The 17,701-nt window shown below is 35.5% G+C and overlaps 1 long non-coding RNA gene across 1 annotated transcript in view; it reads right to left on the bottom strand.

Moving 5' to 3' along the window:
• Positions 1 to 17,701, bottom strand: part of LOC102999809 (uncharacterized) — a 465,504-nt gene that overhangs the window by 410,203 nt on the left and 37,600 nt on the right. Inside the window, exon 2 of the long non-coding RNA XR_009005227.1 lies at positions 16,409 to 16,471. This is a non-coding gene — a long non-coding RNA (uncharacterized LOC102999809). The remainder of the gene's footprint in view (positions 1 to 16,408; positions 16,472 to 17,701) is intronic.

The following is a 17,701-nucleotide window of genomic DNA, read 5'->3' as shown; positions in this document are numbered from 1 at the left end:
CCTAGCTACCCCACACTAGCTGTGGGGCAAATAATTTAGCCTGTCTGTGACTCCATTTTCTCTTCTGTAAAATGGGATAATCAGAGTGCCTAAGTCATAAGGTTATGGTGAAGTCTGTAGGAGATGATAAAAAAGAAAATCCTGGCACATAATGAGTGCACAAAACATGTTAGCCATTGTTATTGTTTCTTTGGTATACATGCTAAAAACTCCTTGATGCCATGGACAAATATTTCTTCCTTTTCTGCATCCCCCATAGAGCATGTTATATATACTATTAAATACTTATTGACTGATTTATGTATTTATACACAAAGATGAACCTATTGACTCACTATCAGTGGTTGTTTTTCCAACACAGAATATAAATTAATATTGATCCATTCATATTCTTGAATAAGCCTCTTTAAATCAAAGATATTCATTTACAGACAGCTGGCTAAAGCTGGGGTATTATCTTGAAAAGGACATAATTCACATGGTCCAAGGCCAAGGGAATCATGAGGTCTTCCCCTCGCTATTATGTTATTCTAACCAACCTATAGAACCAGCCACAGAGTACAAAACCACGTAATTGTTTGGGACACCACCATCTAAAGAAAGATTCAAAGTAGGTTAAATAGATGGTAAAATCCCTGAGCCCCGGAAGCTGGTACCTTCTTAAATCTTTCCACATCACTGACAAGAGATTGAGGTGTGAAGGACATTCAGACCACTATTAATAAACTCTGGCCCAGGTGAGGTTTAAGACCCCTATTAAATTTTTTTTCTCATTATAACAGTTTAATTAATTAGATTGATTTCTCTTTTTTTGTCATAACATTGATATACAGTATTATGCATGTCATAGGAATACAGAACCATTTTCGGGGATAACTGAAGACCCCTATTAAATTTAAAGGTAAGTGTATCTGAGGATGCTGTTGGTCTCAAGTTGACAGCAGGAACAGGGCATTTGCTAATTCTCTCCATTTCAAACAAAACTATTTTAAAATAAAAGCTTCTTCTCCCCCACCCCAAAATGCTATAATAAAATATTAACATCCATTCTCAGAAATAACAGGTGATTTCTGAAATGTACACCATTTTCACAAGCATTTCCTAAGGTGGGTTTTTCAAAATCTTGGCTGATGCTGGTCTCTAAAATGATCTTCTATTGGACTGATAAATTCATTTAACGGTTTATTTCTCCAACAGTTTGAGTGACTATTTCCCCTAGATATCTTTTGCAGAGCCCACACCCTAAAGCTTCATAATTCCATTAAATCAGTGCACAGCTGGGCAATTCTTTCTTTGCTCACATTATAGTGATCCCTGGGGAATTTATGTAAATCTGTGCTAATTCATTTTCAAGTCTGTACTCTGAAAAGGAGGATGCATCCTCATTAAGTAAATGATTATATCTACAAGCAAGCTAAAAGCAACATGTTGGAGAGCTAAACTAAACTTTCCATCAGGAAAACAAAACCATTTGCTTTCATGTATAGGCTTTACCTAAATGCCACCAAAATTATGACAAAAGATTTGTATGTAGTCCAAATAGATACCAAGGAAAGTGTAGCTGAGCAACTGTTGCAGGGCACAGCCTCCTTTCTGGTACCACCACTTAATTTCACTTTGGGCGATGCTATGGGAATGGGTTCAGCCTTAGAATTCATGGGCCCTCAGGAAAGACTCATACAAGGGTAAAAAGAAATGAACTTCCCTAGTCCTTCAAAGGGCACCGAAGTCAACCGCAAGAAACCCTGATAAGACCAGAGAGTCTGAAAATTAAAGGACAGATATTGTGGGCTGGAAAGAGAACAGGCCTTATTTACAGTTAGACTTACCTTCATTCCAATCTTTTATTAGCTGAGTAAATCACCTAGACTTCAGGGTCTCAGTTTCCTCCTCTGTATGTCAGGGATAATAATTCTTTACAGTGTTATAAATTTTTAATGAGGTAAACTATGTAAAGCACTTAACCCAATACCTAGAACATGACTGATGCCCAAATGCCCTCACCTGGACCAAAAGATAAGGTCTGAAAAGATCTAGGTTACAGAAATGAGGAATTCCTCCACTTAAATGTTTTGGATCCTCAAATAGCTATGGTGCCTTCCCATCTTAGTAGATCTGCCCACCTTTCCTACTGCTGGGAAAGTAAGGCTAAGGGATCCATGGGAACATTGACTCAATATTACCACATCCCTCTCTTCTTAAGCCATTCCAACATTTACTCTTTTGAGCGTAGACCTTCTCATATCTGAAAACTCCAGACTCTGCTATCTCCATCACTGGCCAATTTCTCACATCCCTAACTAACAATATCCCTCATTGCTTTCTTATATATCAACCACAGTCTCTCAGCCTCATGTGTCTTTTGTCTCAACTGCTGCTGCATTAACCAGCTCTGCATGAGTTTGGAATGATTTGATTCAGGCAGAACCTGGCAATGCCTTACTTTAAGGCCATGCCACATGCCTCTCATCAACTCAGGACTTTCTTGTTGACACTGAGGTGTGAGTGGTCTTGCTTAGTATCCACAGATGCAGTCTGGAGTTTCAGGGAAGTCCCGTCCCAGCAGAGCAAACCTTTAACCAACGGCTGACAAGAAAAATAGATAAATACTTCCCCTTTCTCCTCAACTATCTATAGTCCTGAGATGTCCTTTCATAGGACAGTCCAACGACAGGAAGCAGCCTAAATTAGTGCTACTAGTTAAGCAACACACCTTCCAATTAGCTTTCTCTCCTTCCCTACCTTGGGTCCTTTATACTCACTCTTGCCTCCCTTCAGAAAAACAGTAGCATAAATTCTTATATCAGGCTCTGTTTTCTGGGATACTCAGGCTAAAACACCTGCCCCTGCTGAGGGGACATGACCTGTACCTGTACCAGGTAACTCTCCCCATTTTGCAGGGGAAGATTGAACACGGATGAACGTCTAACACAAAGGCTGCCAATCTACTGCCTAAGCCAGTAAGCAAGACTCTAGACCTCGTCTGAAAAGATGAGCTAAACAAATTGAATTCCTCTCTAGGGAACTGGAAAATACAAAATAATAGGTGAAGCTAATTAGCAGACTGTGTCATAAAGAGAGAAGGTAGCAGGGCAGCCATGAGGGTCTAATCGATCCATTCAGCAGGGGAGGGAGGAGGAATTGTATTCATTTATTTGTCATTGTAACCCAGTACCTGGTATAGTGCCTACCACATAGTAGGAGCTTAAAATACTTTTTTGCTGAATGACAAATAAAACTTTTCTCCCACTTTAATCCTTGAGTTTAACTCCTATGCACCCAATCCTTCCCTGCAGTCAGAGACAAGAATCATCTAGCATTTCCTCAACCGCCTCGACACTAGTATCTTCCGCTCCATGTAACGAACAATAAACCACACCTTAAACCTTGCCATATCTCTTAACTGCTTCCCCTTTAGAAGCCTCTTGAAATGCCTCTCCCTGACCATCACATGTTCTGTTCTGTCATCTCACCAGTCCCCTCACTTCTGGCATGCTCTTTTCCCTCACTGTTCTTCCTTCATCACCGTCCTTCATTCCTTTTCTGGCCTTCCTTATTTCATGCCTCTCCACCCAGTCAGCAGCCCGTGGTTAATTATTATAATAAATACTTCTATTCCTGCGTTTAACTAATCCTTTTATAGTACAAATAAAGGCACAAATGTGCCAGTTCCAACATTAACAGACCACACTGTCTGTTTTCCCCATTCCTGTTCCTGATCTAACAAGCACAGTTAGAAAATATCACATCTAACTTCAGCTGGACCTTCCACACAAATGAAATTATAACTTTTTTTCTTGCATCCCATGATCTTGTTCATACCACTTTAATAATTTCTCCTTCTGTAGCCCATACCTGGTAAGTGGCAAGACCTCAATTCTTTTTCATGATTCTCCATGCGTTCATAAATGGAGAGTTGTTTCAAGTTCCTTCCCAATGGACTCAGGGACACCCTGCAAATCAGAGGATGTAGCTAGATGCTAGGCATCCACCTAACTCCATCCAGTAGTATATTCAAGCCTCAGCTAAGACCCAGCCAAGACTCCTGGTTGAGTAATTCAGTGACCTTCCCCATTCACTGTGTTACAAACTTTTTATACATGTTTAACCTTAAAAAAAACTCCACAAGGCTCTCATTATCACAGATTCCATATGAGGAAACTAAGGTCCAAAGAAGGTTGAGTAAATTTCCATAAGTCACAAAGTTAAAAAGTGGCAGAGTTAGTATGAAAGCCAAGCTTTCTTATTCCAAATGATGCTCTTTCAAGACTACTATAAAGATACTTAGCATTCTTTCATGTGTTTGTTGGCAATCTGTATATCTTCTTTGGAGAAATGTCTATTTAGGTTTTCTGCCCATTTTTGGATTGGGTTGTTTGTTTTTTTTGTTATTGAGCTGCATGAGCTGCTTGTAAATTTTGGAGATTAATCCGGAGGTTCCTTAAAAAACTAAAAATAGAACTACCATACGACCCAGCAATCCCATTACTGGGCATATACCCTGAGAAAACCATAATTCAAACAGAGTCATGTACCAAAATGTTCATTGCAGCTCTATTTACAATAGCCAGGACATGGAAGCAACCTAAGTGTCCATCATCGGATGAATGGATAAAGAAGATGTGGCACATATATACAATGGAATATTACTCAGCCATAAAAAGAAACGAAATTGAGTTATTTGTAGTGAGGTGGATGGAGTTAAAGTCTGTCATACAGAGTGAAGTAAGTCAGAAAGAGAAAAACAAATACAGTATGCTAACACATATATATGGAATCTAAGGAAAAAAAAAAAAAGGTCATGAAGAACCTAGTGGCAAGACGGGAATAAAGACACAGACCTACTAGAGAATGGACTTGAGGATATGGGGACGGGGAAGGGTAAGCTGTGACAAAGTGTGAGAGTGGCGTGGACATATATACACTACCAAACGTAAAATAGATAGCTAGTGGGAAGCAACCACATAGCACAGGGAGATCAGCTCTGTGCTTTGTGATGACCACCTAAAGGGGTGGGATAGGGAGGGTGGGAGGGAGGGAGATGCAAGAGGGAAGAGATATGGGAACATATGTATATGTATAACTGATTCACTTTGTTATAAAGCAGAAACTAACACACCATTGTAAAGCAATTATACTGCAATAAAGACGTTAAAATAATTATTTATTTAGTTAATTAATTTTTAAAAAAAGATACTTAGCAACTTGTTTTTATTCTCAATGACATCAAAATAATATTAAGCCTTCAGGATTATATCCTTGGATAACCGACAGTATCATTATTATTGTTACTAACATGTTGCTTCCTTCTTTCTCCTTCAACTCCTTCTTAGATGCTACCAATACTTATGAATTCTCTCAGAGAATAGCTTTCCTTTCCAGCTCCTAGCCATCAATTTAATTCAGCCCTTTGCCATTATCTTTGATTAATTGAAAAAAAAAGGGGGCTTCTAATCTGTATTCTCTGATCTCGGTATCTTCTTAATTCATATTATTCATAATTGTTATCTTTCACCAGATAATTGTTATCTTTCAGTTTTCATCACATCATTTTCTCTTCTACCAGAAAAGTTAATAACTTTTCCTTTTTTGATAAATGTAACATTAAGTGACTCCCCTCCTCCATCAATCCATCAACATTAAACTCAATTTCATCTTTTATGCTATTTTTCACTAGAATTTCACCCTCAAGCCTTATCCTTAAAACACAATGTATGGACTTCCAATTCGAAGAACACTACTTTGTCTTATTTGTTCAACAACTCTATACTCCTAAAACTATCGAAATGACCAAAGAAAAAAGTTTTAAGGGTAAAATATGTATCAGTGTTAGAAAATATTGAGTTTTCCCATAAAAGTTGGAAAATTTGACAATTTTTATAAACTATGGTGCAGGCCAGACCAGATAAAGCGAAACAATGACCACAATTCAAAGCAACCAACAGAAGGTTGGAAAAGGTAGTATGTCCAGATAATCTGGATAAGACACAAAGGCTAAAATATATCTGGTTATTGGATAGACTACAGTCCACAATCTTGAAAATATTCTTCTGGATCCAGAAGAAAGTAAGGAAAAACCTCAGGGATATACTACCAGAGAGAGACAGCACCATGAGTTGAAGCTGGAGAGGAGAGGAGTAAGAAAAAATAAAATCTGGGGTTACTATGAGAGAAATGCTGGTACTGAGATACTAAGCCTGACTCAGGGTTGGGTGAAAAGAATCTAAAAGTCCAACATTAGAATGAGACCCTTGATGCTGAACAAAATGGATGGACCTAGGTCAGTAGCAACCAGGGAAGCCAGGCAAACCAAACTCAATCGTCCTTAGAGGAAAGTATTTCGATTATAACACCAAGGATTTCCATAGATTATGAAGTCATCATAAAAACTGAGTAAACCCACAAGGAGAGTGTTTACCACAGCAATGAATAAGCAGAAAAAATATACAACATATTTAAAACCACCCCCATAACTTCAAATTGTAGAATTACCATCTATAAATGGGACGAAGTGAGAGAGTAGCATTGACATATATACCCTACCAAATGTAAAATGGATGGCTAATGGGAAGCTGCTGCATAGCACGCGGAGATCAGCTCAGTGCTTTGTGACCACCTAGAGGGGTGGGATAAGGAGGGTGGGATGGAGACGCAAGAGGGAGGGGATATGGGGATATATGTATACATATAGCTGATTCACTTTGTTGTACAGCAGAAACTAACACAACATTGTGAAGCAATTATACTCCAATAAAGATATTAAAAAAATAATAAAATATGAAATAGTTCTAAGTAAAATATTGAACGAAATAAATAATAAATTCAAAAAAGGAAACAGCCTAGATGAAATTATTTTTAAAAGATCAAGCTACTGTTAAAAATACAGTTTTTAGAATGAAAACATAATCATTGAAATTATAAAGTTTCTTTATAAGTAAACTAACAACTTAGATAAAGCTGAAGACAGAATTAGGAAATTAAAAGATTACCCTAAAGGAAGTACACAGAATGAAGCAGACAGAGAAAAGGAAATGCAATATATGAAATTAAAAGATAAATAGGCTTGAAGAACTGAATGAGAAGGTCTCATAAAGTAGTAATAGAAAGAATGGAGGAGAGGAAATATTCAGACATAATGTTTGAAAATTTTTCAGAACTGATGGAAGATTCTGAAAGATATATGAAAGATATCCATACCTACACATATTGTAGTAAAAGTTCAGAACACCACAGCTTAAGAGATCTAAAAAATAGTCATTTCTTCTGCAAAGAAATGATAACTATCTAAAGGCAGGCTTTCAATAGCCACAATAAAAGCCAGTAGCAATAGAATTATGTCTTCAAGAAATTATTTCAAGAAAATAACTCTCAACCTACTATTTTGTATCCATCAAAATTTCTTCAGGATTGAGAGTGAATTAAATATATTTCAAGCATTTTTAGATGAACAAAATCTGAGATAAAAACAGTATACTTTCACAAGAAATTTCTGAAAGATATACTTCTGAAAAAAAAAAAAAAAATCCCGGAAAGAAGATCTAAGGAGAAAGGTGAGCAGAAATTGGTAAACATATAGATAAATCTATATAAACTGTGTCTTATAAAATAATAAATAAAATGTCTAATTTGGGAAGTTAAATGATAGAACTTAAAGAGTAATAGCATGGAAGTCAGAAAAGGTGATTGGAATAATTGTTCCAGAACCCTTGTATTGTTCAAAAAGGGGAGGGTATAAATGGTTGATTAAATTTAGTCATTGTTAAGTTAGTGGACATCCCCTTAAAATGTCAAAATTATAAAAGAAAATAAGTTAGAATATATCATTTCTAATCAGTAAAGTAAGATAATTGGGTAATAAAACAAGCAAATTTGGAAGAAAGAGAGAAAGAAAAAAGGAAAGAGAAAGAAAAAAAAGAAAGAGGGAGAGGGAGGGAGGGAGGAAGAAGCATAGAAAAAAACAAACAGAAAGTATAAATGAAGATCATAGAAATAAGTAAATATATATCACTAATCACAATATTTATGTATTGATATATAGACCAAACTTGCCAGTTAAAGACAGAAATTTTAAGGCTAAACATAAAAATTCTACATTAGACACACCTAAAGTATAAAGAGAAAATGGTTGAAAGTTATGTCCAACAAATAATAGCCTAAAGAAAGCTGGGGAGAGCCATATTAATAATATAAAAAGAGTCTTTAAGATAAAAAAACATTATTAGGAAGAACAAGTGATACTACCTAAAGTTTCAAATTACCAGTAAGATTTAACACCTAGGTATGTAATATGGCTCTATCTCAAATTACACAATGCAAAACATTCAAGAACTCCAGAGAAAAATTGATAATCATCATGATAATATAAGAATGAAACACACCTTTTTCAATTATTGATAGTTCAAGCAGAAAAAAGTCTATAAAAATATGAATATTTTGGACTACCAAACTTGATTTAATGAAGATAGATAGATAGATAGATAGACAGATAGATATTCTTCTCAAGCACACATGATACATTTATCAAAATTGAATACATTAATCCATAAAGCAAGACTCATCTTACATACAATGTGTATGTGTGTGAATATATATATGTTCTACATTATATAGAGAGAATATAAATAGTCTATGTGGTGTGTGTTTTTGTGTACTTGTGTATATATTGTATTCTCTAGCCACAAAGAAGTTAAATCAGAAATCATTATTTAAAGAGATGAATTTTTAATATCTTCTCATGAAAAATTTCTAACACATGCAAGAGTAAATTAAGTAGTACATGTTGAATGCTCATGTATCCTTCATCTAGCTTCAATGATTATTCAACTCGTAGTCAATCTTTTAGCATCTATACATCCACGCCCATCTGAATTTTTCTGAAGCAAATTCATCCATAAATATTTGTAACTCTGTAAAGGAAGGACTTTTTTCTTTAACAGAATGATAATACCATTATATATATTTTAAAATATATAAAATTCCTCAAATATCCAGTCAGTGTTCATATTTCCTTGATTATCTTATATGTTTTCTTAGTTTGTTCAAGTCAGGATCCAAATAAGGATCATACATTGCATTCGATAGATAAATCTGTTAAGTCTCAAGTGGGTATATTATTAAGACCCCATATGATTGAAATTCTAAAACCACACTTCTAAATAACTCATAGATCACAGAAGAAATAATAACGGAACATTGAAAATACTTGTTACTGAACAAAGAGCAAAATACCAACGTAGTGTTACTTTGAAATGCAATGAAAGCAGTAATTTGAGGAAAACTTTACACTTTAGTGCTTATATTAGAACAAATTGTGGAAATTAATGATTTAAACATCCAACTTAAGAAGTTGGGTAGGGGGTAGAATGATAGACTATAAACAAAGAAAACAGAAGGAAGAAATTTAAAGAAAGAATGGACTACTGAAATAGGAAACTAAAATATAACACGGGATCAATGTGATGGAATACATAGCCCCAATTCTTTGACACTCATCCCATTGATAGGAGGGGTCTATTTCCCCTCCCCTTAAATCTTTGTTCTGCAACGACTCTGACCAAGAGTATGGCAGAAGGGATGCTTTGCCAGCTCTAGGTCTAGCCTTTAAGAGGACATGCAATTTCCACTTCCCATAGAACATTCTTAGCATTCCAGGCTGCAATGTAAGAAGTATAAATACTCCATTGGAGAGGCCATGTGGAGCAGCCCTGTGATACATGGATAGAGGGAGAAACCCAGCTGAGCTCAGCCCTCTAGTTCTCCTTGCCAAGGCATCAGGATGTGAGTGAAGCTATCTTGGACTCTCCAGACCAGACCAAGAACCAATAATACCACCAGGTAAACCCAGTCAATACCATATGACGCAAGAGAATGAGCCAGGAAAACTATCCCTGAATTCCTGACCCACAAAATCATGAGATAATAAAATGGTGGTTGTTATAAGCCAATAAATTTTCACGGTTGTTACACAGCAAAAGATAATGAGAGTAATAATGCCAAAAGTTGGTTCTTTGAAAAGACTAATAAAATTTGTCTCTAATCTCTAGTGATATTTGCCAAGGGAAGAAAAGACATAAAACATTTTTTTTTAATTAAGAAAAAAAAGGGCTTGGATGCTAACTAGACTTATTGTGGTGATCATTTGGCAATATATACAAATATGGAATCATTATGTTGTACACAAGAAACTAATATAATGTTATATGTCAATTATACCTCGACTGAAAAAAAAAAAGGACCACGTATCAGATTATATATCGAAGAGGTAACTCTGGATTAAAGCCATCAGGCAGGATGGGGACAATCTGATGTGGCAGAACAAGCAGTTGTTTGAGGTTTGGATTCTTCCACTAATTAACTTTGGGAAAGTTATTTAAATCTATCAGACCTCAGTTTGATAAAAATGAACTAACTAAAGCTCCTTCTATAGTTATAATTCTTTGACATTGTGATTTTTCATATGTTTAGTCTTTGCTATTTATAGGGGCTGTACTTAAGAAATAGTGAATTCAGGGCAAGGAACAAAGTAGAGTTCAGAAGGTACCCAGTACTACTTGTTCTCTTTGCTTAAACTGGGGAAAATAATTTGGAGACTAACCTTCCTTTTTTTTTTTTTTTACAAAATTTCACTATGTCTATTCAAGATCTTTTTGTGTCAGTAAAGTCAATAAACATCTGTTGAATTAAATTCACACAAACACACAAAAAGGTTATTTCCCAGAATAAAAGAAATATCACATTAGCTAGTTTGATAGACATAGTCTACAATCAAAGAACTAGTTTTTATCCTTATATATTCTATACAAACACTGAATACTAAATTCTGGTTTTATAAAGATTTTTCAAGACTTTGAGAGTCCTACAAATGGCTCATGTTACAAATATGATGTGGAGCTCAATTGCATTTAAGTGCTTATCGAAAACATGGCCACAATTTCTACTTTGCTCTACATTTTCAGCAGTAACTTAAAAGTTTTGTAAGACTTAACAATTTATTTGTGTCTTCCTGTTGGTTTTTAACATGGAATTTAGTTAATAAAGTTTTGTAGCATGTTAAATTTCTGCTGATATTTTGGAATGATTTTGAACCATATGGATGGAGGGGGTAGAAGGGCCATAGTTCTATCAAAATGTTCTAGCTTGTTACCTAAGAGAAAATAAAAAGCTCTATCATGTTTTCACCTTAGTTTCTGGTGAGGACGTTTATTAGTTTAAATGCCTATTTAAATTTCAAAATATTTATATCTCAATTTTAAAATTTAGTGTACAAAAAAAAAGCTAGACCAATTGACATAATGAACAGGTTATAGGCTGCAATGGAAAGATTAGGCCATTCTAAAAAAGATATCACCAGGATTTTTGAAATTTCATTTTAAATTAGCAAAGCCCATATTCAGTTGTTTTCTAATGAGGATAAATATTTGCATGGTAAAATTAAGAAACATTTATGATTTAATGTATACAGTATAAACATAAGAAGCATCATACTCACAAATAGGTACAGATTACTCTTACTCTGAACATATAAAGACATCTTCAAATAGATATAGCTATATAATATTGACATATTTATGTAAGGGTTCTTTACATTCTTACTAAAATTAAGATTAAGACATCAATCTTGACCTTTACCCATTACTATTTCAAAAAATAGAATGAAAAAACCCTAGCCACATGCTTTTTTATTTCAAAGGGTCTTCTTTATCTTTATGAGCTAGCTAGTTTATCTACTACAAGGCATTAATAATTTCTTTCTTTCCAAGTTATTTTTAGGGTGCTTTAGCTTTATTAAGCTGTCTACCAAATGTTAAAACATTAAATAATGAGTTTTCTCTTCTATGCCTACCCCATAGATAGGAGATTTCTTGCTTCAAACTTCAGTGCACACATGTAAACACAATTACTCAAAACAAGGCAACAAGTGAGAATCAGGATTAAAATAAGAACTCAGACATTCTAACTCACAATCCAGCATTCAACCCCCTAGAACTTGCTGTTTTCCTTTGTCCTCTTTGCTGTGAACCAAGATACTTGTTCTTTAGCAGGGTGTTTCTGCTGCAAATCCAGTTGCTACTGCATTATGCAATGAAGTCAGAAGCCTGAGCTTGTGACATCAATATAGGTTGCTATGGTAACTCTTTCCATAAGTATTACAGGTTCATTGTAGGCTCAAAAAAGAGGACTTCAGCAGAGTAGCAAAATAGCTGGCATTATTCAGCCTAAATTACAACAGTAATTGGTGCAAAAAATGTCTTATACTAGCTATAGTAAATGCAGATTTTTATATTTATGTTTTACGTTGTTATTGAAAGTCATTTTCTATTTTTTTAAAGAAATGAAAATTCTTCAACAGAAGGACCATTGCCACTGACCTTCTGATATAACAGATCCACATGATCCAGGCAGAAGAGAGTCACACTGTAATATAGCTAATTATTCCCCACATTGTGTCACTCCAGAAGTCAAGTAATGTTATACATTATCTGTTATGAATACATTCATAATAGCATGATTCCAATCCAGTTTTCTCATTACAGGCATTATAGAAAGGTCCCACAGAGCTGTTTGTATGAAAGCAATTTTAGATGACAAGTTTTCCCAATGAGCGTGCCTATTTCTACCCGAACAATAGAAAAGATCACCTTTTTATTGCACATGTTCATCCTTATTTCCCTGAATATTTTTGCTAATGCCTCAGTTTTAATGGTTAAATCCATCTCCCTGTGTAGGAGACATTTGGAAATATTCTTTATCCATTACATTCTTTTAACCTGAATTTGAAGCTTGTGGCTGACAATTACAAAGCCTGAATTCCTTTCTTCCACAGCTCCTTTTTTTTTTTTTTAAATCACCTACCATCATCAACATGAGGATGTTAGTTCAATTCTGCAACCATGCTCAGGCTAGGCACTAGGGTCACAATTTGTCAGGTGTTAGGTATAAGAAGCATAAGACATACATGTCACACATGTAATAGCAGCAACAACACTATTTACTGAGTACCTGCCATGTGCCAGACACTATGGTAAGCACTTTACATCCATTATCTCATTTAATCCTCACAACAATACAGGGAGAGAGGGAAGTACTTTTACCCCCATTTTCTGCATTGGAGAACTGAAGCTCAGAGGGGTAAAGTCACTTGCCTGAAGTCGCAGAGGTAGCTAGGGAACAATAGCTGGCATTTGAACTTAGATCTGACTCCAAATATTTATCTTTTGACAGAAATTAAGGAAAATTTCTTGTTACTGTGTTAAAATTTAAAATTGTATCACAATCCTATTGATAAAGAATTCCTTCACATACACTTCACTGAAGCATAAAGGCAATGATAGTCTTCAGGTTGACTTCATAAACACTTTTGATGACTGACTTTCCTGTTTTTGTAACACTCAGCAGTTCAGAAAGTGTTTGTATGAAGATATTTTTATTCCCTTAGGTTATAAATGAAAATATCTCTCAAAAATATTGGTCTATAACTTTTCTTAGACAGTTGCATTGATATTCTCATATACTCCAAGCTACTGGACTATCTTCAGCTCAGATAAATATATTAATAATGTGTATAGTGTGGAGCAGTTTACAAATCATACTAAACATTCAGCACATTTTCATTGAGCCACTATTATGAGTCAGGCACTGTGCAAAATGTTAGATATGAAACTACAATAAAAAACTGAAATGGTCTCCAAATTAAGGAAGCATATAGTCTAAAATGGGAGTCATTGATCAAATAACAACATAATAAATGTAAAACTGGAACTGTGTCCAGACAGTAGAAAATAAGAAAGGCTGAAAATAAACAATCTAAGCAATTCAACCCTGAATGATACAAAGAGAACAGAAGAAACACAAAGAAGCAGAAGGAAGAAAATAATAAAAAGAAAAGGAAAACCTAAGGAAATGTAATGCAACATATGATGGGAACATCAACACAGCCAACTTCCTTCTTTGAAAAGACAAATAAAATTGGCAAACCTCTGGCAAGGGTGATCAAGAAAACAGAGGCAAGGCAAAAGTAAACACCTTTTGAAATGACAAAGGGAACACAATTAGAGATACAACAGAGATTAAAAAGGAGATAAGATGCAATGAACTTTATGTTAATACATTTGAAAGCATAGATAAAAGGAACAAGCAAAATTGATCAAGAAGAAACAGAATCTTAAATAGGCCTAGACACACCAAAGAAATTGAATTAGAAATATAAAAACTTCCCAGATCAAAAGCATGGATGGTGTCACAGGTAATTCTACCAAAATTTAAGAATGGATAATTCCAGTCTTACAAACTCTTCTAAATAATTTTTAAAAGCAGGAACTATCCAAATAAATTATTTTATGAGTCTAGTATAATTTGATTAAAACAAAAAGCTAAACAAAAACAGTATGAGAAAAGAAAAATAAAGAACAATATCTCCCATGAACATAAATACAAAAATCCTAAATAAAGTATAAAATCCAGCAAGTGTAATAAAATGCTATATCCCTCTTTTCTTCCAAATGCAACCATTAATCAGCATTTTTGAATCTATTATTCTCCACTTCTTATTTCACATCTTAGTAATAATATTGAACTGTGGCATTTCCAAGGACATACCTTACATTTCTCACCTCTGTGCCTTTCCTGATAATACGTCCTCTACCTTGACCTCCATTCCTCATTTAAGTAGATAACTCTTACTTAGTCTGGAAAAAATCACCTCATCCCTGTCTCCTTCTGGCCAGAACTTTTTCTTATGATTTACCATATAGTACAAAGTATTTTAATGGGTGTCTTTCCCACAAAGAACTATATGGTTAAAGATTATGTCTTTTTCATCTTCTAATCCTTGGCTATTAATATGTGCCTGGAATGACACTAAATCTTCTAAATCAACTTCATGTAGTTTGCATTTCGACCACATAGTCAGTCTGATGAACTAATAGAATGACCTTCATTTAGATCTTCAATATCACCTATATTTACCTCCAGTACCTCAAAATGTAACCTTATTTCGAAGTAGGGTCTTTACAGAGGTAATCAAGTTAAAACAAGGTCATTAGGATGGGCCCTAATTCAATGTAACTGTTGTCCTTTTACCAAGAGGAAATTTGGATAGACATTTGCAGAGGGAAGACTATATGAAGGAAGAATGCTATGTGAAGATAAAGGCAGAGATTAGGGTGATACATCTACAAGGCAAGGAATGTCAAAAATTGTCACAAATCACCAGAACCTAGGAGAGAAGCCTGAAACATAGTCTACTCGACAGCCCTCAGAAGGAACCAACCCTACTGACCCCTTGATCGTAAATGTTTACCCTCCAGAACTGTGAGACAATAAATTCCTCTTGTTTAAGCTAAGCCACCCAGTTTGTGGTACTTTGTTACAGCCCTAGGAAAATAATAAGTATCTTCAAGAAACCTTAGAATGAATCTAAGCTTCTTGCTAATGAATAAGGCAATTCCCAACACTTTCTTTCATTGGGTACCATATTGATAGAGCCAGTTCACGATAAAAATAGCTAGATCGAACTTTCACCTGTGTTTTTATAGCCTCACAGGGAAAATTTGCAAATAAATTTGCACAACCTAACACGCTGCCACCATTTGCTAAAAGAAGGTTAATATTTTTTCTGGGGGCTTCCCTGGTGGCGCAGTGGTTGAGAATCTGCCTGCTAATGCAGGGGACACGGGTTCGAGCCCTGGTCTGGGAAGATCCCACATGCCACGGAGCAGCTGGGCCCGTGAGCCACAATTGCTGAGCCTGCGCGTCTGGAGCCTGTGCCCCGCGACGGGAGGGGCCGCGATAGAGAAAGGCCCGCGCACCGCGATGAAGAGCGGTCCCCGCACCGCGATGAAGAGTGGCCCCCACTTGCCGCAACTGGAGAAAGCCCTCGCACGAACCGAAGACCCAACACAGCCAAAAATAGATAAATAAATAAATAAATAAATAAATAAATAAAAAAGAAAAAAAAATCCTTTAAAAAAAATATTTTTTCTGGAGAGAATGCTTTCCTGTCTGCCAGAAAACAGACATCTGATTCCTAAATGATCATTAAAATTTTTGTATTCTAGGCTTCTAAGACACATCTAAATACTCAGAATGGATTGTTTACCCATCAGTACATAGCTAAGTTCACATTAAAACATTCTCAAATATCAAAAAAGTGTTTTATTTTAACAACAATTAATAATTCATCTAATGTCTAACTTTAAGGGGTCTGATGGGAAGCATGGTGAAAGATTCTTATTGAAGTTTTGGAAGAAGTCAAAAACATGGCATGAATCATAGTTAGGAATCTATATGAATAGCCACATTACCAAAGAACACACAGAGCTAAAACATTAAACATTCGCTATGTTCCTGTCGAACACTGCAGTCCCCTTTAGGGAAAAAGGCATAAATAAATGTGTCCCTCTGAACTTACTTTTTCCAGCCGGGTGGAACTTGAGGGATGCTCTGAGCCAGCAGAACGGTCACTCCCATGCACCTGCAGGGGGAAACATATGGCTTTTAGTAGAATCTAACAGAGTCACTGATCCTGTTCCAGGACTTGATATGATTTCCTTCCTTTCTTCCTCCCTTTCTTCTACCGTCCTTCCTTCCTTTTTAGTATAAACATGCTTTTCTATTAAAGTAATGCATGCTTGAAGTTTTAAAGGAGCCCCATTGTTTTCTGCACAGAACTGTCAAAATGAAGGAGCATTCTGAAGCAGGCATCCTGTTTCTTGTTTTCTCAGTTCTGAGTATGAATTCAGCAGCATAACATATTGGTTGGGTACATGTTTCAGAGCCAAATAGCCCCTGTCAAACTGACAAGATCTCTTATTAGCTGTGTACAACTTTAGGAGTAGTATTTAGCCATCCTGTGCTTCCACACCAGTAATTAAGGATGAACATTGTACCGCCATCATATGGTCTGAGAACCAAAAAAATATGGTACCTGAAGAGCACATAACATAGGGACAACCACCTGGTGAATACTTAGTAAATGTAAGCTAATAATTATGCTTATAAAGAAAGAAAACACCAATTATATGATATTCTGGAAAAGTCAAAACTATAGCAATGGTAAAAAGATCAATGGTTTCCAGGGGTTTGAGGCACGGAGGGAGTTAGGTGAGGTTTGAACACATTAAGCACCTTTTTAAGATGGTATAACTATCTGTATGATACTATAATGGCAGATATAAGATAGCACACATTTGTCAAAATGTATAGAACTTTATAACATAAAGAGTGAACCTTACTGTATGCAAATTTTTAAAAAACCTATTTTGGAGGTCAGGGTATTCCTGGGTGGAATGCAGAATGTGATAAAACTAATTATATCATGAATGTATGAAATAAATATAAATATTACAAATGTATGAAGCAAACTCACTGCAGGGGCTGGGGGGAAAAGATGACCTAAGTAACTCTGGAAATGAATGGAGTCTAAAAGACTCTAGGCAAAATAAACTGTTACATAAGCACTGTGTGTTGGTAAAGTTGATTCTCAGGAGGATATCAGTAATTTTGATACTGCTATACATATATACTGGAATTGAACAATTAAGTAATTAGATGCTGGATGTTGGGAGCCAGGTTTCTCACTGTAGGTGCGGGAGATTACAGATAAGAAATAGGAGGAGGCCAGAAAGAACCATGTGGTAATAGATTAGCGTTGGAGACATCAGTATGAACTCATGTTTAGCTTGGTATAGATACAGATGATTAC

The sequence above is a fragment of the Balaenoptera acutorostrata genome, chromosome 14, assembly GCF_949987535.1.
Source record: "Balaenoptera acutorostrata chromosome 14, mBalAcu1.1, whole genome shotgun sequence".
Taxonomy (NCBI): Eukaryota; Metazoa; Chordata; class Mammalia; order Artiodactyla; family Balaenopteridae; genus Balaenoptera; species Balaenoptera acutorostrata.
This window is presented reverse-complemented; position numbering and strand designations above follow the sequence as displayed.